The sequence below is a fragment of the Dermacentor variabilis genome, chromosome 4 (genome assembly GCF_050947875.1).
Source record: "Dermacentor variabilis isolate Ectoservices chromosome 4, ASM5094787v1, whole genome shotgun sequence".
NCBI lineage: Eukaryota > Metazoa > Arthropoda > Arachnida > Ixodida > Ixodidae > Dermacentor > Dermacentor variabilis.
This window is the reverse complement of record NC_134571.1, coordinates 30,544,694-30,571,291: the sequence shown is the minus strand read 5'-3', so window position 1 is coordinate 30,571,291 and position 26,598 is coordinate 30,544,694. Positions and strand designations below refer to the sequence as shown.

Here is a 26,598-nt window from a genome sequence, read left to right as displayed (position 1 = left end):
CAAGTGCCGTGTGGTATTGGAGGTTAAGGAGGTAAAGTTTCATTTCAATTTTATTTTATTTTACCCTGAGCACAAACCTCCTGCAGAACACATACGCACTCTACTATCGATGTTTAAATTTAAGCACCACAGACTTGCAGCAGTACAATCTGACATGCAACACACGGCGACTTCTTCAGCGACTTCTCCGTTGCCGATTTCGCTTGTTTCAGGCGCATCCCTGAATAAACTTGCTTGAAGCAGGCGGCTTTTTTGATGAGGTCGGAGAACGACTCGCAACACATATAAGCGAACACAATTCGTTTTTCGTAAAGCTTGCCGAAACATAGTCGTCAAATCGTAGAAGAAACCAGAATTCGTGAACTTTACGAAAAATTCGGGAGAGTTGGGCGGTTCGCGCACGCGGGCTATTGATGAGAATAAAGTGGCACCGTTGCGTGACTTCCTTTTTTTTTTTTTTTTTTGCCTCGGGGTGCGAGTTCGTAATTCACTTATTTTTCAGTATAGAACACAATGTAAGACAGAAGCACACTGAACGTTCGCTGGTGACCATGACGCATTGCAACGATGAAAACAGACAGAGTATACGACAAGCGTCCGCTGTAATGGTCCACTGAACAGAAAACTAGGCGTGGTTGACAATGCTTGTGGCAGCGCAGCTTAAAGGTTCTCGCGCAGTTACGTTTTGGTCAAGTAATTGCGACGAATCTCGTTGAAGTAGTCAGCTTTTCGCAGTGTTCGGGGCACTTGGTGGTTCGGGGCGATGCTGCTGGCTCCGGAGAATCAGACCGGCAAGCCGAAGCTACGATAGCTCAACAATCGAAAGTGCGAGAATACATTGGAGTCGCCAATAGGCTCGCGCGTAGCAGCATTTTCTTTGTAAACCACAAGCAAAAAAAAAAAAAAACCCACTTGGTAACATTTGCCTCATCACGGTACGCTGTCTGCCAGGCAGCGCAACAATCTTTCTTTTCTTCTTTTTTTATTCTGATCAAGTTTTCATTATCTGCCTACTTAACTGTGAACCGAGACAACACGTTAGTTAAGACAGGGCAAGCCGTATCGCGTTGTCCTACTATTCGCCGCAATTAAACTCTTAAAGGGCACCTCACCAGGGCCCATAGCAAATTTGGTTATACGCTGGAAGTTGTTACGTGTCCTCCAGGGAGTGTTCTGCCGCAAAATCTTTTCCAGCCGGCTCATTAATAGCCGAGATATAAATATTTCAATGCCGCGAACCCATGATTTCATAAAGCGAGCTCCACTGCATAGCGAAACATTTTCCACTCGCCGCACCTAGCCTCCGCAATCGGAATTCCTCCCCTGCGTTCTCCCATACCGGACCTCGAGGATCGCGTGACGCCTACGTCACGGGTCCCGCCTTTGTTTTTTTTTTTTTCTCTTCGCTTTATTAAATTTTTATTTATTTATTTATTTATTTATTTTTTGCGGCGCTGCGAATTTTTGCTGATGGCGTTGCGCGCGAGCTGTTGCGATATCTCGTTTCGCGCAGCGCAAGATTTTGCACGCTGTGCACAAGGACACATGACTAGCGGTATAATTCAGTGCTACACGAATACTGAGGCAGACAAGCGGATCGCAGAGAATGATCACGCGCTGGGAGCACGGTAGAAAATCGCATAGGTTCGGTACCTTTACACGTGACTGCACGACCGAGGGAACAAGCAGACGAAGCGGAAGTACATCTCTCCTGCTTCGGTGCGAAGTAAAACAAAAAACACGCAGACATTCCGTTTGTTTGTTTTATTATTTCTCTAAACTTCAATTCGTCAATTCAAGCAACAGATCCCAAGTATCAGATGTTGCCTTGAATAATTCTCGAAGTCACGTGTCACCACGAGCGACGTCACACTGCGGACCCGACTGCGTATATGTAGGGACGCGACTACATCACCGTCCAGTTGGAGCACGGTCGCCGTGAGAGAAAGGGAAAACTGAGTTCGGATTGAAATTTCAGACCTTTCCGTGGGTGGCGATATAATTCTTCAAAAAAACACGATCGTTAGCGCGCATTGTAGGCTCTGCGCTTGTCTGCTCAACATGGCCAGACGTTGTGAGGGGCCCTTCAGGTACGAGCAGACTTTTCCAGCAGCATTCATCGTCACCTACTTCCGTCATGAACATTATCTCAGCCAGACAAAGTCAAGCACGAGGCGAGCGAGTGCTGGTCGCAATACGAAGACCTGCGGGTGTTGGCGGCACAAGGGACCCAGCCCTGACGCTTCCGCAGACACGACGGATGCTCTGTACCACATGCATGCCAACCTTTGCAGAAAGCAAGGCAGCGTCCGTTTGTGCGCGGAGTAAACGGAATATAAATACAAACCAATTTTCAGGGGGAGAGAAGAGATAATAGAAAGAGAAGGCAGGCATATTAGCCGGGAAAAAAAAACAATGTCCCAAAGTACAAAATATGTAACGCCGTTGAAATTATTTTATGCAATACGACGGCATACCAAAACGAAGCTGTATTCCAAGCAAGTAGCCTGCCGCAATCTCCATCACGTTCTTTCGTGAGTGAACATGTCGGTGATCACTCATCACTGCACCGATGTGCCGCCGCCAGAACTCAAACGAGCGCTAGGGGCGAAGCTATGGAGTGGAACCAAGCAACTCCCCCTATCTTCGTGCGGCGCCACACACAGACCCCAAGGGGCCGAGGCGCACATGAGCGCCGCAGGCAAACTATGGCCCAACCCAAGAAAGCCAAGAGGGGAGAGGACCGGACGCGAGAAGACTGGCTCCTGATCGTAGGCGGGAAAGAAATAAAATGCAAACAGGCACAGCTTTGATTTATGGCGGTCCACGTCGTAACGTTGTGTAAACTTCCAATGACAAACAAGGAGAGGCCCAGCCGGGTTCGCAGCCTGGGAAATGCACGAACGCGCGCATACACCGAGTATGGCGCACACGGTCGATGTCGAATGGAAGTCGCAGTGCTGGATTCTGGAGGGCTCGCCGGTTCCATGTCACGCCTTTCTTTTCTTTTCTTTTCTCTGTTTCGTTCCAATTCCGCTCGTTGAAGGCGGCCTGCAGAATGCACTAGACAAACATTTGCGACGCAGTTGGCTGCAGCGGCTTGCTTATCGTTCGCACGCCGAAGATAGATGTACGGTCCCGCTCTCCGTCGCACTAACCCCTTGCGACCTTAATATAGAGCAGGTACACTACGATCAGATACCTCCGACAGCTAACGACTAGAGGGAGAAGCACAATGCGTCCTTTTCCGAGTAGTAGTAGTAAACTTTATTCAGAAAAGAGACACGTGCGACGAACTATAGGCACCTCAGTCAAGGTCCCCGCCGGTCGAGGAAATCCGAGCACGCAGCGCCACTTGTTTAGCGAAGAAACGAGCGCAGGTTCGTCTTCGGGCTGGAACGCGCCGCCTCGCCACGTCTCGGCTGCCTTCAACGAAGGAGTCCGTGCAATTCTCGCGCGGCGTGCCTGCGCGAACGCGGCCCAGCATTCTATGGCCCAGCGCACTTGGCAATTCGTGTGTATGGGCACGTATACTATTCGACGCAGCGGCGCCCAGTTCCCGCAGGCACGAACTCAGCGGCGCACTGCTGCCCGAGGCTCACGCGTGCTCGACCGTCGAGGGGAACGAACCAGCCAGGCCAGCACGGCCGTCGACGCGCGAGGTATCGGGTTTCCAGCGGGCTGCTGCTGCTCTCCAGTGCGCATCCACGGTGCCGAGCTATTCGCCAAGGCCGCGCGTCGGGCCGCGAAGGCCGTCGCATGCGAGAACACTGCCTGCGGGCGATGCTGCGCAGCCTTCGCAGCTCCCTTGCTGCATTTCTTATTCTTAAAGCAGTTGCGTGGCACTACGAAACCGCTTTTGGAAAGCCTCGCGTAACACATCGGCCAACACGGCGGCAACACGATGCGCGCAACGGTCACAGGCACGGACATTGTAACTTTTTTTAAATTTTACACACACACACACACACACACACACAAAAAGAAAACGGTGAATCACATTATATACCTCCGCGACTATCCAGAGCTCTAAAAGGCGCATATTGATGAAAATATTAAAACCAACTAGAGCTGCTAGGCTAAAGCAAAGAACAACTACACAGGTTAAAACGGCAGTTAAATATGGTGTCAGGCCCAAACGCGACGTAGCTAACACGTTCTACATTACATCACGGACGAATAGTGCACATCTCAGCACAGCGAGTGTGGGAGGCTCCCCAACACATCGAGCAAACCCCAGGACTGCTCCGTTGTACAACCTATACTAACGCCAACGCTCAAAACGCTAACGATAAAAACCACAGGCGACTGACTGAGCCTTCACAGGTCAACACTCCACCGTTAGCCAGGTTCGCAACTTAGATCTGCCATCTCGTTCGTTTATCTTTTTCTCCTTCCCGTCTTGCTATCTTCCATTTTTTTGTTTGTATCCCTTCCTGCCTGAACAATGGATAGGGCCGTTGTGCCCCTGCAGTTGCCAGCCTGCTTCTTCACTTCTTTATTTCTCTATCGAAGGTGTGAACGTCTTAAAACCGAATAATAATACTACTACTACTACTACTACTACTACTACTACTACTACTAATAATAATAATAATAATAATAATAATAATAATAATAATAATAATAAGACATCAATCGGGTACGGTTTCTTCCTCAACAGCGCCGAGCTTTTCTCGTGTCATGTCGGGGTTACAATTGGCTGTGGCATTGTTCCAGCCGTCATTAAACGGTCCGATCCTTAAACGACCATCGAGTACTGAAAAAAAGCGAAGCCTGCAGGTGTCACTGGAAATAGCAAGGGCAGGCGTTGCAGAAGGAGCGGAGAATGAGCAGGGGGGTTAAAGTGATTGGCGGGAGCGCTCAAAAGCGAAAGTTGCTTCTCCGCCTTGAAAACAGCGTACGACAGGAACCGTTTGTCAAGATGGGTACGAAAACAAAGAATAAACGACCCTGCAATGTTGCACGTATCCCTCAACGGACACATGGAGGAAGAGGTCGGTCAGTCCCACCTACTGCCTGTAGTACAGACATCCATTACAACCGTGTGGCGAGACAGCGCGGCAAACGGGAAGAAAGAAGACTCCGCAACATGACCTCCCGTCGAAAGTGACCTCCACGCGGGCCGCACCCCAAAAACAAAACGGCCTACCCCACTCCGCTTCTTTCACTTTTGTCTCGAGCGAATACGGCTCTATCACGGTACTATGCAGCGCAGGACCAAAGAGGGCGGGGACGGGCGAAAACAATCGCGTACGAGTGCGACGTCGGCAACGGACCACCCGGAAAAATAATAACACCGTGTCCCCAATCTTCGGTGGCAGCAGCAGCAGCAGCAGCGCAGGGGCCAAACGGCCAGCTGTCCTCCTCACCCCGTCTCGTGCCCAGAAGCGGCAGCAAAAGCGTCGTGAGGCTCTTCTCCCAGATCGAAGAAAGTGGAAGAAAAACACTGACTAAAGCAAAACAGCGCCTAGGGGCTCGCGACTCACGGGTGGTCCTGCACCACCGAACGCGAGGAGGGGCGAAGTCAGCCCCGCAGACGAGCGAGACACTTGACCCTCGAGGCCGCCATCCGACTATCGGCCCGGAAAGAGTCCGGAGAGGGGGAGGAGGTGGCCCGAGTACACACACGCGTGCACGGGGCTCATACCCGAGAGGTACAAGCTAGGCCCGCGCAACTCACGCACGGGAAGCGAGCTGGAAGGGGGCACCGCTCGGCGATCATCATTAGGCAACTTATTGAAAAGGTAAATAGCACGCTCGGTCAAGGAGGGAACAGAGCACGACGGCGCGAAAGGTGTACCTCGAGAACTACGCCATAAAAAGAAAAAGAACGCTATAAAAGGAAAATCGCCCGCTGTAGCAAAGCACGCGCACACTTTACGTGCGCCGGTCAAATGGCTAAATATCTACAGCGTAAACGGTCACTCATGCGTGGTGCAAAGCCCGCCGCGTAAAGGAAGAACACAACAGCGTGCCAGTGGAGCGAAGACGCTGCCTTCGATACCAACGCCACTAAGTAGTAGGGGGGGGGGGGGGAGAGAGAGAGAGTAATATGCCGGAGAAGGCGAACGAGCGCCTCGGCGCTGCGTAACAGGTCGTTTCGTCCCGGTGGCCCCGATGCATCGATAGGAAAGTTATTGTCCATCAAAGCGGCCAAACCTAGAAGCTATCCGCCTCAAGGTCGACTCGCGGCCGCTAAGAATAACTCTCTCTTTTTGTCGGGGCCTAGGCTACGGCGGCAAGGGGACGAGCAGCCACGGCTTTCCTGAAGCGAGTGAGGCCTATGCCTCGAGCAGTGAAAGCGAAGGGAACTCAGACGCCCTAAAACGAAGATGCTGCACCGCGATTCCCATTGTATACGATGCCGCGCCGCAGAAGGAAATTTACACTTTTCAAGAGTGAAGACACGTTTTCTAAGAGTGAAGAGTGGAAAAGATTCGCTCGACTGTCGGCTAACGCACAAAGCAATGCATGCTGATGAAGCGGCCGGCCTGTCGCAGACACGGGAACAATCTATGAGTAGAGAGCTTTCTGGCGATTTCTTCTGCCTGAGCAAACACGACGATGATGCCCGTGACCGGGACCACGAAGGATTCAGAGTACACTTAAATTTATATATATATATATATATATATATATATATATATATATATATATATATATATATATATATATATATATATACACAGCAAAATGCTTTGAAAAGCACGCCGGTAACCCAAGCGATTGATAAAACCAGTTATGCATGCTAGTCATGCATGCTTCATGAACGCACCACAGGATACGCTAAGCGACACAAACACCGAGAGTCGTCGCGATAATATTGCGAGGACAGAACAAAATGTTTTAAAGGGCCCCTCACCACGCCTGATCATTTTGAGCTGACAAGCGCAGTGCATATAATGACGATTGTGTCTGCTAAGTATTACAGCGCTACGCGCTGCGCAATGAGCTGAAATTTCAAACCGAACGCCGTTTGCCCTTCTCCTCGCGGGCACCGCGCTCCAAGCCGGAGGGATGACGTACACATGCTAGTGCCCCTACATACATGTTTTTGCTGTGGCGTCGCTCTTAGTGACTCGTGACTTCGATAATTATTCAAGGTAACATCTGTTATTTGTGTAATTTGTTGCATCGATAGACGAATGAAAGTTTACATAAATAATAATCATCATCAGCCTAGTTTATGTCCACTGCAGGAAGGCCTCCCCCTGCGATTTCCAATTACCCCTGTACTGCGCCAACCGATTCCACCTAGCACCTGCGAATTTCTTCATTTCATCACCCCCACCTAGTCTTCTGCCGTCCTCGACTGCGCTTCCGTTCTCTTGGCACCCATTCTGTAACCCTAATGGTCCACCGGTTACCTAACCTACGCATTACATAAGCTGCCCAGCTCCATTTCTTTCTCTTAATGTCTATTAGAATATCGGCTATCCCTGTTTGCTCTCTGATCCACGCCGCTCTCTTCCTGTCTCTTAACGTTATGCCTAACATTCTTAGTTCCATCGCTCTTTGCGCGGTCCTTAACTTGTTTTCGAGTTTCTTTGTACGTATATTTGTTTTACTTAGCACCGCAACAAGCGAGATGTACTTTCGCTTCGTTTCGTCTGCTTGCTCCCATGTCGTGCAGTCGCGCGCGCAGAGAGCGAAACTATGTCGTTTTCTATAAAATTCAAGCGCACGATCATGCTCTTTGATCCGTTTGCGTCTGTCCCAGTGTTCGTGTAGGACTGACTTTTACCGCTAGTCAGGTGTTCTCGGGCACAGCGCGCAAAATCAAGCACTGCGCGAAACGAGACAAACGCAACAGCTCACGCGAGAGAGACCGTCAGCGGAAGTGCGCCGCGCAGGCGCAGCACAGAAGTGAGAACGAAAAAAAAAAAAAAGATGTGTGTGTGTTTGGGGGGGGGGGGGGGGGTGACCGCGACGTATGCGTTTCGCGGCGATTCTCCAGCTCCGGTATGGGCGAACGCAGGGAAGGAATTTAGCTTGCAGAGGCTATAAGGGAGCAAGTGGAGATAGCGTTATCTTGGCGGTGACGCTCGCCTCCTGAAATCGTGGGTTCGCGGCACTGAAATATTTCTATCTAGGCTATTAAGTGACCAATGTGAAAAATTAACGCGGTAGAACGCTCCCAGAGGACACGTAACAACTTCCAGCGCATAACCAGACTTTGCTATGTGGCCTGGTGAGGGGCCATTTAATTAAGCATAAAAAGCGCCGGCATTCCCCCTTCGTATGTGCAGATCCAGCGCGCCGTCCCAAACGCTCGGTGAGAAGCAAGCGGGGCAGCGCCAACTAGCGTATGCCAGCCAAAGGGTTGACACGAGGGACACTCGGCGGCGCCCAGCCATATTCCGAGCGGAACTCTACCCGCCTCTACAGTGAGTGACAGGTACGTTCCCGCTGCTTGAGGACGGGACCGACCCGCGCCACGTGTGACGGCTGTCTGAGCGCGCCTCCGACAAAGCGCGCTGTACATTACTAGACAACGTCGCAGATATGTCGCATTCCGCAAGACCGTAGAATAACATGCGTGCATTGCTGTATAGGCCGCCCAGATGTCGCTTTTTTTTTTCTTCTTCTTCTTCCATGAGACTCAGCGGCTCGTGGATATGAGGAATAGGACACAGCTTCAGCCGAACTCGTTGCCACAGTTGATGTTGAGGGTGAGGCTGAGGTCGTTGTTGGCTGTAAACAGACTTTTTTTTTTTTGCATGGGTTGCTGACAGCTTCGCAATAGCCATTCCAAAATGAGCCAAGGTGCAATTGTACGCATAGGATCGAAAACAGTGAGCATGTACAATGAAAACCAAGAACAAAGATATTGGCGACGTCAAAAGCATTCCACCGGATATGTGCAGAGAGATTATGCTCGCCTTCTCGTTAGTCGTCCAGATTCGCCGTGCAGCTTTTCTTTATCACTTCGCTATCAACGCTGTTTCATAGCCTGCTAGAGTTGAAGATCGTACTAGCACTTACAAATGAAATCAGAACAACAAAACTGAAATCAGCGCTATGCAATCGGAATATTGCTTAGTCAATGCCGTGGCACACTTAACTCTGTGGCACACTTAGCTGGCATGTAAAGCACAGCCTGTCGTCGGGATGCGAAGCTTTCCCCACGTGTGGAACGATTAGAAGAACGTAAGAACCATACGCGAATGAAAATATGTGGCCAGATCATAGTATCTCGACATACCTATGTGTGTTGGTTGGATAGGCCGAGCCTTAGAGCTTTTCAGACGAATTAGTTACTTGACTTCTCGTGTGTTCATTTCACCGTAGAGGCACACAGCTAATATGATGGCCTCACACGCACACCTACTTCGACGCGAGCGCAAACTTGTCAGTGTTCTGGCAGCAGACGCCACGCAAACGCAAGAGCAGAATGACGCACCACGCATTGAAAAGTTCCATCCACGGCATAAGTTTGGCTTCTTAATAATTGGTCAGAGTCGCGTACGTGATGTAAACTACTTTCACTATCGCCCAGAGAGCACGTCGTCAATTAGCGTTGTTAGGAATGGCCGGACGGGGTGGCAACGTGCCAGCTATTTCAGCCCGCTGCACGTGTCCAATCAAACCAGACGGGGCGCACTTCAGAGAACTGCGGATAACCGGCAGCCACGTGGCGCGGGGTCAGCTCAGGAATGTGCTACCCGGCGTGCCACCCGGGACGGAGCAGAGTTCTACGAAGCCCTCTGACGTCGGCTCCGGATCTTTACACCTGTATGTGTGTGCGGCACTGAAACCTGTGCAACACGTGTATGACAGCCCCCATCCTCCAAAAGGGCGGGTCATTTTGAATGACGTCGAACTATGACGTCGAGCAGAGAGCTTATAAGCAGCGATTGTCGGCTGCTAGTGAGTGCTCGTTGTCATACTAGAAATGTACTCGTGAGCTGTGTGCTCGTAAGCTGTTTGCTGTATGTTAGTCTTGCGGGCTCCATATGGGAGTCACGCTAGACTGTCGATGTATGTCTTGTCTAAGATGTAAATAATGTAAATAAATCCTGTTCACCGAGTTCCTCTCTACGATCTTCAACTCCTTCAAATGGTGGCAGCGGCGAGGTCGTCCGACGACTCCTACATCTGGTTGACAGCGGTAGGATCGTCCGACAACTCTGACAGCGTGTGTTCAATGTGGAACGAGGAGCGAACGAAAGGCTAAAATATAAACGATGATAGCTCATCTCACATTATGAAACTCTAATGTGCCGCATTCTCCAGCTCATAAGCTTTCTAGCGTGGTTTCTCTTGTGTTCTCGATATTTGAACACACAGACATACGCCCTTTTCTTCCTGGCGATCAGTTCCCACATCCGCCAAAGTCCAAGACAGACAAGAGCAGTGAAGCGCTGGACAAGATCCCACTCCCTGTCAGTAAGCCGCGGTCAGGTCAGTCGATCAAATTACACCCGAGATCGGCGGGCAGCCGAACCAACCCTTCCGCTACACAGCGGCGGTTCAATCAGCCGCGCGCGTGGTCGCCCACAAAGAAGCGCGGGGGACGATTGACGGGATGTAAGGTGTGTCGCGTGTGTATAGATGATACATGCGCGCGCCATCATGATCTGCTGCCCCGGCCTTTGCCTCCTTCTCTTCGTGCGCCGAGTGGCGACAAGGCTGGGCCGCAGTGCCACGCCCCGATTTAATGGTGCGCAAAGCTGGATGATTTCACGGTGAGACGGTCAGCCCCCTCTTGAATTCTCAAGGAGTGCCGCGGGACGTGGCTCCAGGGGCCTATGCGCCGCGATGGTAAGGCTTAAGAACATTACAGTAAAGCTCAAGAACATTATACAGCATTCATATGCCAATCAAGTGTCCGCGAAAAGTACGCGCGCTGCTTCCAGCAGCCACAAGGCTGTGCACTGTAACACTCCCTGTACGTTCTGAGGACGCAATCAATCAAAAACGTCGCTGTAAACTACGCATCGCGAATGGGTCGGGCTCGGAGTTTCTCGCTTCAATTGGCAGTTCCTTAAACGTTGCTCTGAAATAACAGAAGCTTGGAAGTTAACAGAGAAGCAGGAGAACAAGCGCAAAAAGCGATGGAACAAACACTGTTAGGCGTAGTCAGCGTGAAGATACGGGAAGAGAGCGGTGTCGATCAGAAAGCTAACGGGGGTACCCGACGTTCTAGAGGTGACATTTAAAGAGGGGGGGGGGATCAGCTGATCATGCAGGCCATGTAATGCGCAGGGAAGATAAGTGGTGGCCAATTAATGTTCCAGAGTGGGTGCCAATGGAGGGGAAGCGCAGTCGAGGACGGCAGAAAATTAGGTGGTGTGATTCGCAGGCGCAACCTGGAATCAGCTAGCTAGCGCAAGACAGGAGTAACTGGAGATCGCTGCGACAGGCCTACGTCCTGCCAGTGCACATAAAAAAAAAACAATTGGCTGATGATGATGAATAAGCGCGCAGCAGCAGCAAAGCCACAGCACGAGGAAGTCAGCCTCGAGAACTGGCGAGAAGCGGCATACGTTAATGTGGGAAAATAAAGACAAGAGCAAATTGATATGCACGAGTAGATGAAGCTTCTACGAATACCCGAAAACCAGCTCCTGTCGTGAAATGAACTTTTATGAGAGACAAAAGACACGAAATCGAAAGACGGGTGGCGACGGCGCCTTGAAGCTCCTGTTCACAGTGATATCGTGGATTTTCACGGCTGCTTCGTCGGCGCAGTTAATTCATTATCAGTAAATCTTCTCTATCAGTAAATCGTTTTTCATTGAATTGTATTCCAAAGGAGTCAAAGACTGAACTAAGAAACTTCCGAGAACAGCTGCTGTCGTCACAGCAGCCTGACTACGACAAAGTACTTTGAAATCGGTGACATCGCAGTGGCGTTTCAGCGCTGGGTTTACCGCCGCGCGAGATTTTAAAAAAAATATCTAAATGTTCGAGCGGAGCTCATCAAGCTCAACACGAAATCCGCGCCAGGCTCGGATGGAATCACCAACAAGATCCTGAGAAACCTCGATGATGAATCTATCTCGGTCCTCACCAAGTGCCTCACCACTAACTGCTGCGAACAGGATAATATTCCACGCCAACGGAAAACAACCCACGTTGTTATGATTCCAAAGCCGGGAAAGAAATTTCAACTTGATAAATCTCAGGCCTATCTCGTTAACGTCGTGTGCTGGCAAGCTCACCGAGCACGTCAGCTTCACACGCCTAACTTTTTGGACGATATAATAGCCTTTTCCCGCTAACCATGATCGTGTTTAGGCCAAAACTGTCTACACAAGACAGTCTGTTGAAAATCAAACCCCAAATAACGGGTCCTCAAACACTGGATACCAAAGCTATCCTTGGTGTTGATCCTACGAAGGCTAGACCTTACGTATTGCGCAAATCACATTCAGTGAAGTGAAATCCAAAGAGATAAAACTCGGAAGCCGGGGCACGCCACAAGGCTCAGTTTTATCTCCCTTTCTATTCAATGTAGATATAATATGAGTGGCCTGCCAGCAGAACTAGAAAATATAGAAGGATTACAGCATAGCATGTACGCCGGTGATATCACCCTTTGAGCTACAGGTGGAAGTGATGGGCAGATTGAGGAAATTCTCCAAACAGCCATAAAATGGTCGAGAAATATGTCATGGATAAAGGACTGAGGTGCTCACCGCGAAAATCAGAATTACTTCTATACCGACCGACACGCACGGGCCGTAAGAGTTCTACGGATAAACCAAATATCGCGCTTTTTGCAGATGGCAACCGAATACCCATTGTCGACAGCATTAGAGTCCTCGGACTCCGCGTATCAACGAACGCTCACAACGGGGAAGCGATCAGAATACTAGAAAACAGCACACAACAAACAATGATATTAATTAAGAGAATAGCTAATTGACATTATGGAATGAACTATCTGGTACGACTAGCTCAAGCTTTTGTCATTAGCCTATAGTATATGTAACCCCCTACCTAGATCTCCAAGTAGCATAAAAGACAAAAATCGAAGGCATCATTAGACGGTCATTCAAAGAAGCCATAGGATTGCCGATAAACATATCGAATGACAGGCTCCTAGCCTTAGGTGTCCTCAACTCGCTCGAAGAACTCGTAGAAGCCATTGCGATAGCGCAATACGAAAGACTCACACAAAGCCCTACTGGCAGACACATATATATATACTTAACAAGCTTGGAATAACACACGCATCACAATATGGCACTAAATTAGACATTCCCCATGACATAAGGAAGCAGCTTACTATCCCACCGCTACCCAAAAACATGCATCCCGAATACCACAGGGAAAGGTGGGATGAAAGGGCAAGGCTTATATAGAGTAAATTCCAACACGTGCTGTACGTCGACGCGGCAGAGTACACGACTACTCAGAATACGTCTATAGTTGCAGTGAACTTGGAGGATGATCTTAAGGCCAGCGGGTCTGTTAAAACCAACGGAGCCAGCCAAAACCAACAGAGGCACGATGTCGAACACCGTGGCTCGAGGACTCACAAGCCGAGCCACAAGGGGCGCCGCGGCTGGGGCTGACAGAGGACCGGATGGTTAGCTACAGGGAGATAACTAACAATTGCAGATTGGGGATGGTGCGTTTTCCCCCCTGCACACACATCGCTTAATAAGCAGCAGGCGGTGGCATGGCGCCCCCTTCCAACCAACACGTATCCAAATCCGCTGACAATATTCGGCCAAATGTGAATTTTCGCAAGAAAGGGCGGACCTGGATCACTATACCTGGGTCTGCCGTCAGGCGATCTGACAGGGCCGAAAAATTAAGGATGGGAAACAGTGTAAGACCGTGCTGCTCAGCTCGGCCACCGAAAACGAAATTTTGGCCGCCCAGCATGCCGAGGATGCTGCCAGATCCCAATGGCTTCTGGCCGCCATCTAGGCGGGGTTGGGCCCGCCGCTGTTAGGGTTGGCGTCTGGCACCACGTGGAGAAAGTAATTTTAACCAACACTCTCACCCTGCCTCGCCGAAATGAGGCGTGACTTCGCCTGCTATGGTTGGCGTCCCGTACCTCGTGCAGAAAGAACTTTCTCTCACCCGACCTTCTTCCACCAGGCCTCGTCGAAATGAAGCGTGACTTCCTAATTCGCCATGGCCATTTCGAGTGTCTGCCGGTCTGGCGGAAGCCCCGCACTGTACAGGCCTCGTTTGAGTGTGTGTGTGCGACTTTAGAGGGATCCGTTCCTCGAACGGCCAAAAGGAGAACTTCCACGAACCAGCAACGCGCAAGAGAGACGGACAAGTATCTACAATTCCAGGAGGGGGGACGGCCTCCTCCTTTCACCAGGCTTTCAGTGCCGGTCAGGTGACGTGGGCGGAAGCAAGATCCCTCCCACGATTGTAGAGAGCCTAGTTAGGGGGCTCCGAAATGTACTTTTGATCACTTCATGCTCTTCTCATTTTCTTTCATCTACCTTTGAATAAACCATACAAGTTTCGCACTAGAAATCGTTTCGCCCTTGCTTTGTCGCCATGGTCTACCGGATGCCTGCAGCCCGCCGACAACGCAACGCTACCCTATAAGTAATGTCGGTCGAGCTTCGATAGGCAGGCGCCGCTACTTCTCGGCAGCAGTACGATACGCTACCCTGGAGTACGCAACACCGCCAATCTGCCGGCTACATAAACAAACGTTATTTCTCGCTTTCTCTCTCTCTCAAAGTGTGGCGTTCATTTCCTCTTCTAGTGATGACCCTCCAAATTAGCTATGTTAGAGTTCGAAGAATAGTTTATCAGCCTGAATTGATTAAGTACTTCCCTTTAGTGTCCCTTTTAGAGGAACGTATTCAACAGACAAAATTTTACTGCAGACGAGTATCGCAACGACATAAGGCGAAGCGTGGGTCGCGTTCTGCAAGCCAGAACCGATCAGATTTTGCAACACGCAAATGCGACGGCCACGTGCAACAGGCCGACGTGGGCATGCAGACAGTTGCGCAAATAAAGTCAATATTGAGCGGTCAATCAAGCGGGGGACGCGCATTATCACTGAGCGGCCAGACCTCAATGAAAGGCAAGCGCCGCACGGATCAGAAGTGGACGGGAGAGCGAGTCCCTCGGAACGGCACTGACGCACACACACGACGCAAACCGCACGGCGGCACGTTCCCGCACAAAGCGCACAGGCCCATCATTGGTATCGCAGCAGGGGAGCCGGGACTCGTTGTGGCGGTCAGGGAGAGGTCGGCCGCACCGATCGAACGTGGACTCACGCTCAGGTGCACAGTCGGATAACGCGGAGCCACGGCTATCGAGGCAGGGAAGATGCAGCCTAGCGGACACGAATCAGGAAAGCAAACACGCCGCCGTACAGCCGACCAGACAGGCCGCCACCGTGAACTCTGGGGAGCGTGCTCGAAAAAAACGCTCGCAAGGCGGGCCGCACTGGTCAAGTTGCATTGTTGCTCTTCCCTTCCGCGGCGGTACGTGAGACGCGCGCGGTTCGTCGAAAAAGTCACGGCTCCGGCCGACCGCTTGCCGGCGGGCGAGCGTCGTTGCGCTGCCCGCCCGCGCGGGTGTCGCCGGACAAAGTTGCCTTCGTGCTTCGCAAACCCTCGAGAATTCATTAGAATGCAGTGTAACCGTCAACCGTGACCGTCGAAGTGCCAGTGCAACGCACGACTGCCGCTTGGCCTGAAGCGGAGCCCGCGGCCACACAGGCAAGGCACCGGCGCGTCGAAAAGTGCGGCCACGGCTGACAAAGTTGAGGCAGCTGATGAAACCGACGCCTTCTTCAACGAAACCATTTAGCCCGCCCCATCCGCCGTTGTAAGAACCGTACAGTGGAGGCTGAGGGGGCCCCAGCCTCCACTGCAGCTGCGGAAAGACGTATATGATGCGTTTGAGAGTTCTTTACAACGCAACTCATACAAAAGCGGTGAAGCTCACAATAATGCGTCGATCGTCGAGGCGACTGACATGTTTTTCTTCCGATCCAAGGCCAAACACACAAGTGCTTTAGTTCGTTGCTCTCTCTCTCTCTCTCTCTCGACTGGCCGGCAGCCTTCACTAATAACATGTATAAAGCATAAGGAAACACTAGCATTGCTCTTATGACAATTTTAGCGTAAGATTATGTTGTCAATACGGGCACAGAGCTATAGCGGCACGCTCAATCACTCCAGGCTCTGTGTGCAGATTGGGTCGGACTACTGTGGAAAATGTATTTGTGGTAACAGTCACACTGCAGCCCTAAGAGCAGTAAACCAATCAAAATACTTACGTGCCATCTCCGTAAGAACGGCCTAAAATATACTTGTCGTTATGGCTGCGATTCTCAGGCGATCAAAGACTCCGCATTGCCGTGTGGAAAGACATTGGGCACACTCAATCCCTAACGAAAACGCTTCATGTCGTCGTTATACGTGCGTGGTCCCTTTCTTGTATGCCACTCTCCTCTCTTCGCATTATAGTCACCTCGCGGAAGTATATTATACAGTATATAAACAAGAAAAAAAAAAGACGATATGTTTTCCGTTAGTACAGCCCAAGAAGTGCGCCAATCTTTATTTTTGACTTGCCGTAAGGCATACGTACCAAAAAAAAAAAAAAAAAAGACACGTTGACGAGAGGCGCATCGAATATTTTTTTTTCTTTTTTGGTACTGCAGCAATGAATTAGAGCACTCGTCCGTTATCACACAGGTGAACTCATCTGGCACATTCGGCACCTTGCGCTATAGAGCTTCAACCTGTACACCGATAAGCAAACATCTCCAAAATAGTGACCGTTAGCTCGTAATACTATTACAGTCGGACATGTCTCAAAGAGTGCGGACCAGTGGCCAATGCCTGTACCCTTCGGCGGTCGGCGACTTTCTCGTGCAAGAACGACGCGCAGAAACATACTTCAGGTCAGGGTACCGCAAGGATTTAGGGGAGCAACCACGCGCACGCGCCTCGGCTCAGCTTCACGCAGGAATCCTCCTTCGCCCTCGCCCCGTCATTCTTTCCGGTCGCAAAAGTGCGCCGTCCGCGGCCGCTATAGAGCATTTTTCACAATGCAACGTGGCCACCGCAGAACTCAAAGCCGCACAATGGCAAATCGGGTAGAAGAACCCGGAAGGAGTGCGCCCGAATCGCTTGTTACGCAGCCGCCGCTGCGAGGCCTCGGTCAGCAACACCTGCAGCAAGGACGCCTCCCAACACCTCAACACTCCCCTGCCCCCTTTGTGAGGAAAGCTAGCCGCCCGCATGCCGCCGCCTTTCATGACCCTCGCAAGACCGTGATGACGCTGTTCTTAGAACCGCTTCGGCACCTCTCTCGCCTTGCTCTGGCCCATGGGGGGTGATCGGTATAGAGGACCGGCGTATTCATACGTCGGGTGTCCGCTATTTCCTTTCTTCCGAATGTTTGTGTGCTCTCGTCTGCATCGCGCTGTGCTTTGAGCAGGTAGTGTTTCTTTTTTTGTTTGTCCCTGTTCTTATCTTCAAGTGCCGTCTTGAGTGAGGGAACTTTATAACATCACAAAGCGACGAGAAGCCCCGTACAAGCGCCTCCTGCTGCACTTCGGGAATGTTATAGACAGCTCAAGAAGACGCGATACAGAAAAAGACAGAAAGCGATTATGTGTTCTTGCACTGTATATAACCATGCGTTTAGCCCAACACGCTGCCATTGCCAATCCCTTCGAGAAAGGACGCCACTTCTCAGAGAGCGAACGGATAATTCGTCGAAGCGACTGCGTGGAACACTTACGGCGCTATTTCGCCAAGGTTAAAAGAAAGCAACCAAGAAAAAACCTTACATGAAATGAAGTGAATATTTTTCCCGGGGTACCTAGACGAGGTCATGGTCTATCTACAATTACGTTCAAATAGGCAGCGTTGGAACGTGTTAATCTTCAACGTTCGAATCGCTTGAAGGTGAGGCGCCCACCTCCACATATGAGGTGCTGGAGAGCGAGCAAACCTTGCAGGAGGCCCATGGGCTCTCACTAAGGTATCCATTTTTCAGTGCCCTCCGGCTTGCAGTTCATACGCATCCCACCCCCAGCGGACCGCGGCGCTCCTCACCCGAAGCACGCAGGAAACCAAGCAAACAAGAAAGCACGGAGCTTTCGCCCTCGGCACGAGACGTCGCCTTAACGACGCACGGCGGCGTGCGCGGCCTGTCAAGCGGCGTCAAAGGCGCGAAGAAAAGCTCGCACCGGCCGAAACTCTCTCATTCAGCGCTGAAGAAAGCGACGCCGCCGGCGGCCCAGTCCAAAGAGGTCCTTGCCACGACCACAGCGAAGCAGCGCCCGCACATGTGCTCCCCGTTGATGACGCTTTCTGCGGCGGCGCTCCATTGTCCCCCACAAGCGCTCGTTCGGACTCGACCGAGACGAGAGCGCGCGAAACAATGGCCATCGCGGCGAGAAATGAGAAGGTCACCGCCTATCCGCCGTACAGCTCGGCTGCGGTCGAAACCGACGTAAGGGCCACGCGCCCTCGAGCTCGCTCAACGCTGAATGCCCGCAGCGTGAGTGAATATCGAAGGCGATTGGAGAGCTAAAGCTAATCGCTTAGCCATAAACTCTGCACGAAGGCGTGCAGAACTTGTCGTCTGCAAGGCAAACGAGTCTCCTACTGGAGAGATTTGGACCGAAAAGACGACTTCACCAAATACACGTTGAACAAAGAATAACGCGCGATAAGAAACGATTCGGACAGCAAAACGGACAAAGCGCTTCGGCGAAGGAAACCGCTTTCAATTAGTCGACCGCCCGCAGGTGCTTACTATGACGCCAACTGCCAGACATCGCCGCAAAATACAAGAGAAAGACGGCGGCAACTCTCGAGACAAAAGAAGAACCGTCGGCCGGCAGCGAATACAGGCTTAAGCCTTCTTTGGTGTCGTCTCGCTTGCACTGTGTGGCGCACAATGACTCGTGCCCTCGAACCGTTCCAGATCTTTTTTGACAAAGCGCAGGCGTGCAGAGAAGGACGCGCAGAGACCATGGGTCATTTCTTCATATATTACTAAAACAAGAATCAGACCGGCACGCTGAGAGAAGCAATGTCGAGAAGCCGCGCGGTATACTTGCTCCCGAGCGCAGGCTGCAGGGTGGTCAACTAAAGTGCCAACAACAAAACGTGCCCTGTGCTTGCGAAGAACCAGGTCAGACGAAACAAGCGAGAAAGAAAATTCGGTCCACCTGCATCTTCAAGAAGTCGCAGCGCAACACACAAAACCGTACGGTCCACAAGTGCGCGCGCGTAGACTAATTGAGGGCCGCTGCCATTTTTACTTCCAATTAGCTAAGTAAAAGAAGAGGAACGAGCTTCGGCAAAGTGGAATGGTTCGAGGCGCATACTCATTAACCTAAAATGGCGCGTCGCCCTTCGCGAGGTGAGGGGGGGACAAAAACGAAGAAAAAGCGAGCCAAAAACGAGCACAGATAAGACTAATAACTCCAAGCGCGCGAGCACGCGCTCTTTAAAATTCCAGGACAGAGGCTACAGCGTGATGCGCGCGCCAAGAGAGCGCATTAGCTGTAGCCTCAATTCCACGCCGCTTTCTCGCTCTTTCTTTTTGTAGCGCGAGTTTAAGAATAGCCTAAACGCCATACACGGTCGCCGAATGCAAACACACTGAATTTCCCTCTCGACAGCGGTAAGTTGCAGCCAAGCCCCATAGGTTACCGAGCTGCAAGACAGAGAAGAACAAAACGGCAACATATTGGCAACGGAGGCACGCGCTGGGATAAAATGTGCCATGGCGAGTAAGATAATGCGATCTATAGGCTAGATGGAGAGACCGGCCCTTCTTCGAAGCCTAAACTGCGCCAACACAAGCCCGCCGAGTAGCGAAAATGCGCTAAGCGAGCAGGATTGTCCCTCAGCGTAAGTTATCCGCGAAATGAGCAAGGATAACACTATATATGACCACTTTAGATTTAGCCGGCAGACGCCGATCGCAATTCTGGAGACGCTGGGCGAATATTCTCTCATTTCTTGCACACCGCATATATCATGAGAAACCAACAAAGGAAGACACCAAGGACGACATAGGGGGAATCACTTATACTTGAAAGTGGATGAAAAGAACTTGCCGCAGGCGGGGAACGTTCCCACGTCGTCGCATTACGCGTGCGATGCTCTAACCAATTGAGCTACGGCGGCGCCGTTTTCCCATCTACTGTCTTGGGTATTTGTGTTTTACAACTACAATTAACCTTAGGAGTGTTAGCCAGCGCCACCACTCACAAACCTTGGCAGCGGATGTGGAACATCCCTTCTGCCGCAAGTGTCACGAGCACGTGATTTTTTTTTCTTTTTTGTGAAGGCAAATGGTCAATAAACTCACATATGCTACCTGAAGGCACCATTGATGCCGGATTCGACAGCGTCGTTATGCAATGAACGAGAAGAATGGAGGTTAACCGAGCGGCCGGATTTTTTATTAATCATATCATGAGAAACCAACAAACAAAGACACCAAGGACAACATAGTGGAAATTACTTGTACTTACTAAATGAATTAAAGAAATGATAAATTAATAACAATGAAAGCGGTTGGAAAAACAACTTACCGCAGGTGGGGAACGATCCCACGTCATCGCATTTATCGTGCGAAGCTCTTACCAACTGAGCTACCGCGGCACAGGTCTTCCATCCACTTTTTGGGTATTTATGTTTTAATTACTAGAACTAACCTTGGGAGTTTATAATATGTTTGTGCGTGCGTGCGTGCGAGCGTGCGTGCCAGCGTGTGTGTGTGTGTGCGAGCGTGTGTGTTTGTGTGTGCGAGCGTGCGAGCGTGTGTGTGTGTGTGTGTGTGTGTGTGTGTGTGTGTGTGTGTGTGTGTGTGTGTGTGTGTGTGTGTGTGTGTGTGTGTGTGTGTGTGTGTGTGTGTGTGTGTGTGTGTGTGTGTGTGTGTGTGTGTGTGTGTGTGTGTGTGTGTGTGTGTGTGTGTGTGTGTGTGTGTGTGTGTGTGTGTGTGTGTGTGTGTGTGTGTGTGTGTGTGTGTGTGTGTGTGTGTGTGTGTGTAAACCGTCCCGCGGAGAGGCGGCGTGTTTACGATGACTGGACGAACGTTTCCGCCACCTTGGAATCGGGGGAGGACCGAGTGCTTATAAACGGCTGTTGTGCGGATGCTCGATACACTTTCTTACGCAGTCATGTTAGACTGAGACACTCTCTCAAGTAGTCGTGTTAGACTGAAGTACTTTCTCTCGCAGTAATGCTAGACTGATGAACTGCATGTAAATACTGTAAATAAACCAATATTCCTCGTTCTCGATGAGAAGCAATCCTTCCCTTCATCAACGTCCTCAGCGTGGATAAGTTGGACGACGGCATGGGCCAGCTACCTTCTACTTCATGCCGGACTCCTATCCTGACAACGGGCTACGAGCGATGGGATTGGGCCTCCAAACATAATAGTGTGTATGTGTGTGTGTGTGCATGCGTGCGTGCGTGCGTGCGTGCGCGCGCAGATACTTTCTCCTATTCTGTCCTTGGTGTCATTGTTTGTTCGCCTATGATATGGCTAATATCATAAAGAAAGGAAACCCGAGGGGCCCAGTTTTCATTAGTTATATCATAAGCGAACGAACAATGACGCCAAGGACAGAACAGGGGAAATTATCTGCAGTTCTTAATTAAATTAAAGAAAATATACACAATCGGAAGTGGATGAAAACTGGTTGCAGATGGGATTACGCGTGCGATGCCCTTGCCAATTGAGCTACCGTGGCGCCGTTTTTCCATCTACTTTCTGAGGTATTTATCTACTAGAACTAAACCTGAGAGTATTAGCCAGCGCCGGCGGATGTTGGCGGCGGATGTGGAACATCCTCTCTGCCGCATTTGTCACGTCTACTCGAACATTTTTTTGCGTTAAGGCAAGTCGTTAATAAGCCCACACATGCTACCTCAAGACATCAAAGCTGCCGGATTCGAGACCCTCACTATAATGAACGAGAAGAAAGAAACCGAGGAGTCCGGTTTTCCTAAGTTGTAAGCCAACAAACAAAGACGCCAAGACTTATGATATATAAAGAAAGCCATGACGAAGGTAGTCAAGCCAGAAGTCTGAACGACCCAGAATGACCCAGCAGCGTTTACACGCATTTCGTCAAGGTGTTCGAACGAGTCAACCGACTCGCTGCAGGCGGGCTGGCCAAAACTGCAAGCCCCGACATTCCCCTGTTCCAAGGTCATGGCGATTACACAAACTTATAGAACGGATTATACAGTGTGACAATCCGACTCGCTCCGCCTATGTTTAGTTTGTGTAAACACAGTTTGGCAGCACCGGATGAGGACAAACTAAGCCGAAACAATGTTCTATAGGGGAAAGAACAAAATCTAGTGAACAGAGAACGACAGGACACTCGCTATGACTTCGCTCGTCTTTGTTTTTCTTTTTTCGGTTAGAACAATGTTTAGACTCACCCAGCACCATCTAGCACAGCTTTCCAACCTTGCTATGATGAGCATTCTAGTACATCGCTTGCACAGAGCAATCCGCCAGTGCTGCGGAGCACCGAACTGCGACTAACCATAGCTGAAGGTATAATGAAGGATATTACAGGTGCCTGTCGACGTCGTGCGTAGATTTCTCGATTCAATATGCTTACCTGCACAGATGAAGGGTGCTCTAACAGCAGTGACAGTAAAGTGAGGAAGAAGCCATCAGCCAACAAGAACTTCTTTTAGACCGCCGAATGTCCTGGGACACCACAGCGACCGCACACTGTCCGTAACCGCAAGACGACGCCACTGAAAGCGTGAAAATTTTTACGCAGCGAGCCCCAGCTTGCGAGCCTGTGCCGCAAACATCCCATCAGATAAGTCCATAGACACGTCGCTTATTGCGGAGACTCCTTGTAAGTACACCCATACTGTAGACTGCGTGCCAAACACATAACGCGCGAGGTGGGCTTCATCTTCACGGATCGCGAGGTACACTTTCGACGTATTTGCAAGGAGACCGTCAAAGTTTTTCGAGGATGCGCATCCTGAATAGGCTCCAACACTTCAACTGGGCTAAATCATCTAGCACGAAAGTTCTGTGCGTAACGGAGGTCGGGAAACGCGGCACGCGAAGCGGACGGTGTTAGATACGGGACCTTTTCCTGAGCCTCCTTCGAATTGACCAGACCACATCGAATCGCGTCACACCTAATTAATTAGCACAGAAGCACATCGACCACGTTTCCGAGGCGCGGCACGTCCAAACAAGTTGGCGTCCCCCACCTCGTGCGCCGCATGTGGAGCTGTTGTCCCACTGCTTGACTCTTCCCGAAAGTGTAGCGGGAGCCTGGCACTGTTCCAGGTGACGTGGGTCCCGAGCAAAGCTGCTTTGCGGCTCTGAAAGGTCACTCGAGAACAAACCGCCTGCCCCCGCTGTGCGCTTGAAAGCCGCGAGGCAAGACGGCTGTAATGCATCGTGAAGCCCTGGCAGCAACTCCCCGCCCTATCCGCCTTTGTGACGACAGTTGCAGACCAGGAAGGCAATACCACAGAGAAGTACTTCCTCGGACAGGTGGAGACAATGGAGCGACCCTCTGCGCCGGGTGTGACTTACGTTCTCACGGGCGCCTACCATTGGCCGAAAATGACGCCACCTGAGCGGGCTCGCCGATTGGCCGAACGGGACGTAACTTTGAGACACCGAAGGGGTTAAAAGCCAGAGACCGGGAGCAGCAGGAGAGCATTCCTTCATTCATCTCTTTCGAGCTTCTTGCCACGGGCCGCAGCATCCGCGTTGCTGCCGGCCCGTAATGACTTTATGACCGTTCATTTCTTTGTACTCTCACTGCAAATAATGTAAATAAACCTCCAGTTTTCATCTCAAGGTCCGCCTCAACCTCGGCCAACTCCCGCACCCAACGGCTAGGTCCGAAATCTGGGGGACAGCACTTGGGATTGTCCTCCAGATCCAACAACGGTCGCGGCAGAGGCGCATGTTGAGAATGCGGAGAAAGAGCCGTATACCCCCGCGGATTCTGCTCCATTGGGCAATGGGGAAACAACTACCCACGAGTCATTAACATAATCTGTTCACAAAGTTTGGAATTCAGGAAGCGCATCAGCATACTAGACCACGTACAAATCCAAGGAGGTCCACAGGAAGTTGGAGGCTTGAGTGCTTAACAGTGGTAGAACAGTGGTAGACAAATGACAAGTCCCCGCGTCAGAACGTTGGCTTCCCCCAGCGACATTTCTTGTTCTACCACCGTGAATCTCTCCATGTATAAGCACTTTATCTGCTCGAGGTCGTTTTGCCGACAGGCTTTTCACCTATCCACTCGTAAAAGAGTTAAGAGATTCAAGCGGCTTGTAGGCTTTCGTTTGTTCGAGGGTAACAAAATTAGCTGAGAACAAAGTACAGCTAACCATGCCACCGCGATTTACCTCAGAGGCGACACTAACATCCGCTGTAGTGTCTGCTTCCGGTGTATAGACGTGCACGGATCAATCTTATCGCTGTGCCGCATTTTTTATCATAGCGTAAACGCGTCGACCCGATCAGTTGCGAGTGATACTCAGCATGAAAACGCTGCTTACTCGAAGTTGGCGACATTCTGAAAGAAAGGCTGAGAAGCTCGTGTTGTACCACCACTGCCGTCGAGCTCACGGCTAACACACTCTTGTCATGGCTATCGCAGTGGTTCATAGGCATTGCGGCCGCACGAACAAGCTGACGGATGTGACGTCACGTGGAAGCCACACGCGTTCAATGCGAGCCCGCCCGAAACGCCGACAGCACTAGAGGCATCATTCAACTCTCACGGCTTCCTCGCGAGGCCGTCGCAGACACAGATTTCCAGGGGGTTCTTGAGGCAAGCTTTCCCGAAACGTGTACCTACGTGAGGTGATGACGATTATGATGATGATGGCGACGACGACGTGCAAGCGCCTCGATGCGCGCGCATCGAGACCCTCTGCGTGCGACAGAGTAAGAGCGACCTCTCGCAGAACCTCTGCCATCACCCCGGTGCCTCGAATGTCCGCGGGGACTCACGAGAAGCACCTTTAGTGTATAAAAGGCGGGGGAGCGTGCAAAACGCGTACAGCAATAGAAGCCGCGAAGAGGAATACGATCTATGAGAAGGGCTTTTCGTTCTGATGAGGAGCCGATGGAAATGTCGCGTCGCGCAGGAGGCTTTCTTGGAAAGAAAAGAAGATCAGAAAGCAGAGATCGGCAGCGAGCACGTCGGGGCGCCACAAGGCTGCGCGAGTGGAAGGCGCAGAGTGATGCACGCACATAGAGAAGTTGGTCCGCCGGTCTGATGGTTGTTGAATATGGCTTCCAGCTTACGAACGTCCTCCCGCGTATCTGCTCTACGCCAGATGCAAACCGCAGTAAACACAAAACGAGTAGAGAACAATCTCCCTCGTCATCTTGTCACCGCGTCACAGACAACGGGCACGCAAGAATGTAATAGCACATTTCTCGCCCTCGACAACCAAGCCAAAGCCAAAGATCAAAAGCACGCGAGAGAGAGAGAGAGAGAGAGAGAGAGAGAGAGAGAGAGAGAGAGAGAGAGAGAGAGAGAGAGGCTCTGTGAGCACCACGCAGGCAGCGGCAGACCGGGGGTACATGGCTTCGCTGGAAACAGTAGGGAGCAGCGGGAGACGGGTGCCCCCGTTCTAAAAAAATGTAAAGCATTTTACGCGCAGCACAAGGATGGGACGACGCGTAGCAAGAAAAACGACACAAAAGCTAGGTAACACACCAAGGAACCGCAACGCAACACTTAAGACAAGCGTTGTCAGTTATTATTCCTACACTTCCAAGGTCGAATGTGGCCCCCGCTGGGCTAGCATAGCTTCTGAGAAAGGAAAATAGAAAGACAGGGCACTTACAAAGCCAGCCGGCGCCATAGTGACACTCGGACAAACGAGAACGCCAGGCTGGAAGAGAGATTGAAGACAACGCCAAACAAGCGGCCAAAGGAAGTTAGTTGTCCGAGTAGAGCCCCACACAACAAGCTACAGCGACGGTCCGCGTCTCAGCCATCCCTCGTCTTTCCGCACCATTACGAGCGGCTGCCGGACGTTATCCGGGAGCAATCTCGGCAGGAACAAGCGCACCGGTGTGACAGTCCTGACGCGCCTTCACATGGAAGCGTCCTGCTTTTATCTTTTACGGCGGGGATTCCGAGTGGAGAGCTTCAGGGTGGACGACGACGGTGGCAGCGGCGGCACCAGAACGGCCCTTCCAAGTAAGCCTCTTCATTACGCCAGGACCCTGACGGATGCGGCGACGAGCGTAGCAGGTATACGTGCTCCGGGACACGCTCGGAACGCGCTTCCATTCAAAACAGGCGCCCCTCTTTCGCGAGCCAGGGACGAAACCGCCCGGCTTGGGACGAACAGACAAGCGTGGAAAACATCATCCGGACGAGCACGAGCCGTGAACTGAAACGCAGCAGCCGCAGAAGGAGCACGTGCAGAGAGATGAGAGTTTCAGGAAATGGCAAAGAAAGGTCGCACTTCTGAAGGAGCGCCGGCGCAGGCAAAAAGCCGGGGGGAACACGGAATAACACAAAAGAAAAACAAGCAGGGCTGCAAGCCAATTCATTATCCCGAAGCTCGCTGTCTTCGCTACCCGGAAGCCTCGGGCGAAAGCGCGCGCTAGCTGGGAGACCCG

The 26,598-nt window shown here is 51.2% G+C and overlaps 1 protein-coding gene and 1 non-coding gene across 3 annotated transcripts in view; both read right to left on the bottom strand.

Annotated features, from left to right (window-relative positions):
* The window catches only part of cv-c (RhoGTPase activating protein), a 448,163-nt gene that overhangs the window by 363,675 nt on the left and 57,890 nt on the right, over positions 1-26,598 (bottom strand). The gene's annotated exons all lie outside the window — the stretch shown is intronic.
* On the bottom strand, positions 20,522-20,594 carry TRNAY-AUA (transfer RNA tyrosine (anticodon AUA)). The gene has a single exon. It is a non-coding gene; the product is annotated as a tRNA-Tyr (tRNA).